We start from the raw sequence: 2,146 nt of genomic DNA, 5'->3' as shown, positions 1-2,146 counted from the left end.
GTTTTCGACATCTGGTTCAACATTTCTCCCCTTTTAATCCTCTTTCCCACTTTTGGTTAAGCAGTTCACCCAACTTCTGGTTAACCATTTGCCCCTTCTTACTGAATTTTTCTGCTTTTGTTTAATCATTTCCCTGCTTTATGGTCAACCTTTTCCCCTTTAGGACTTCGCCGCCGCACTTTGCTTTCGCCTTCTGGTTAATCATTTCACAACATTTTAATCCTTTTTCCCACTTTTGGTTAAACAGTTCACCCAGCTTCTGGTTAACCATTTGCCCCTTTGGGACTTAAGTCTCTGAGCATTCTTTTGGGATTCTGGTTCACCATTTGTCCCTTTTTAAAAGATATTGCTGCTTCTGTTTAATCCTTTCCCTGCTTTGCGGTCAACCTTTTCCTCTTTCAGACTTCATCGCCGCGCATTGTTTTCGACATCTGGTTCAACATTTCTCCCCTTTTAATCCTCTTTCCCACTTTTGGTTAAGCAGTTCACCCAACTTCTGGTTCACCACTTGCCCCTTTTTACTGAATTTTTCTGCTTTTGTTTAATCATTTCCCTGCTTTCCGGTCAACCTTTCCCTCTTTCAGACTTAATCGCCGCACATTGTTGTCGACTTCTGGTTGATCAGTTCACCCCTTTTTTATCCTTTTTCCCACTTTGGGTTAAGCAGTTCACCCAGCTTCTGGTTAACCATTTGCCCCTTTGGCACTTAAGTCTCTGAGCATTCTTTTGGGATTCTGGTAAACCATTTGTCCCTTTTTAAAAAATGCTGCTGCTTTTGTTTAATGCTTGCCCTGCTTTGCGGTCGATCATTTCACCCCTTTTAATCCATTTTTGCCACTTTGGGTTAAACAGTTCACACAACTTCTGGTTCACCATTTCACATTTCGGAACTTTTATTCCCACCATTACTTTGGGCTTCTGGTTCATCATTTCACGCTGTTTTACAAATCTTTGCCGCTTCACTTTTAATCCACAAACCGTGGCTCGCTTTCGGGTGGGGGGGGGGGGTAGCGGGTTTGGGCCGGGCACTCGACATCCCGGTGTGCGACCGGGTTCGTTCTGGTACCGCTCGGTGCCCCTCGTCCTGCTCTTGCCGCGGAAGCAAACCAGACGACCGTCGGTCTCACGCCCGAGGGGAGAGGAGGCGGAAAGCGGTTTGCAGCCTTTCGCTGTACCTCCGGCGGGCAGCGCCGCACCTCCGAGTGCTCGGTACCGTTCGCTGCACCTCGTCCGGCCGCACGCAGCGAGCCAAACCCGGAGGAAATCGGCCTGTGCCTTCTCGAGATATGGGCCTCCGGGTGGGACGGACAAACCGGGGCCCCGAGCTCGCTTTCGGCGGCCCGGCACTCGACTTCCCGGTGTCCGAACGTGATCCTTCCGGTACCCTTCGGTGCCCCTTGCCCGACTCTAGCTCCCGTGCTGAAGCGGAGTCGGTCGGCCTGACGGCCTGCCGAGTTAACCAGCGGAAAGCGGTGCGCAGCCTTTCGCTTGCAGCTCCGGCGGGCAGCGCCGCACCTCCGGCTGCTCAGTGCCGTCCGCTGCTCCCCTTCCGGCTGCACGCAGCGAACCATACCCGGAGGAAATCGGCCTCGGCCTTCCGGAGATATGGGCCTGCGAGTGGGACCAATAAATCGGTGCACATTTCCGGCTCGGTTTCCGGCCTCGGCACTATCAGTTCACGCCGTCCGACCGACGTCGTTCTGGCACGGTTCCGTTGCTCCTTGATCCGGTCCAGCCACGGTAATCAGCCGAAGATGGTGGGGGGTAGGGGGGGGACACATTGCCCGCCGAGTTAGCCGGAGGAGATCGGCCTCGGACTTCCTCAGATATCAGCCTCCGGGTGGGACAGACAAACCGGGGACCCGAGCACGCTTTCGGCGGCCCGCTGGTCGACTTCCCGGTGTGCGACCGGGTTCGTTCCGGTACCGTTCGCTGCCCCTCGTCCTGCTCTAGCCGCGGAAACAAACCCGACGACCGTCGGTCTCACGCCCGCGGAGGGAGGCGGCGGAAAGTGGTTTGCAGCCTTTCGCTGTACCTCCGGCGGGCAGCGCCCGACCTCCGAGTGCTCGGTACCGTCCGCTGCGCCTGGTCCTGCCGCACACAACGAGCCATACCCGGTGGAAATCGGCCTGTGCCTTCCGGAGAT

Source organism: Heptranchias perlo, unplaced genomic scaffold (assembly GCF_035084215.1).
Source record: "Heptranchias perlo isolate sHepPer1 unplaced genomic scaffold, sHepPer1.hap1 HAP1_SCAFFOLD_1167, whole genome shotgun sequence".
In the NCBI taxonomy this organism is placed as follows: domain Eukaryota; kingdom Metazoa; phylum Chordata; class Chondrichthyes; order Hexanchiformes; family Hexanchidae; genus Heptranchias; species Heptranchias perlo.
The sequence above is the reverse complement of the archived record's forward strand: the minus strand, read 5'-3'. Positions refer to the sequence as shown.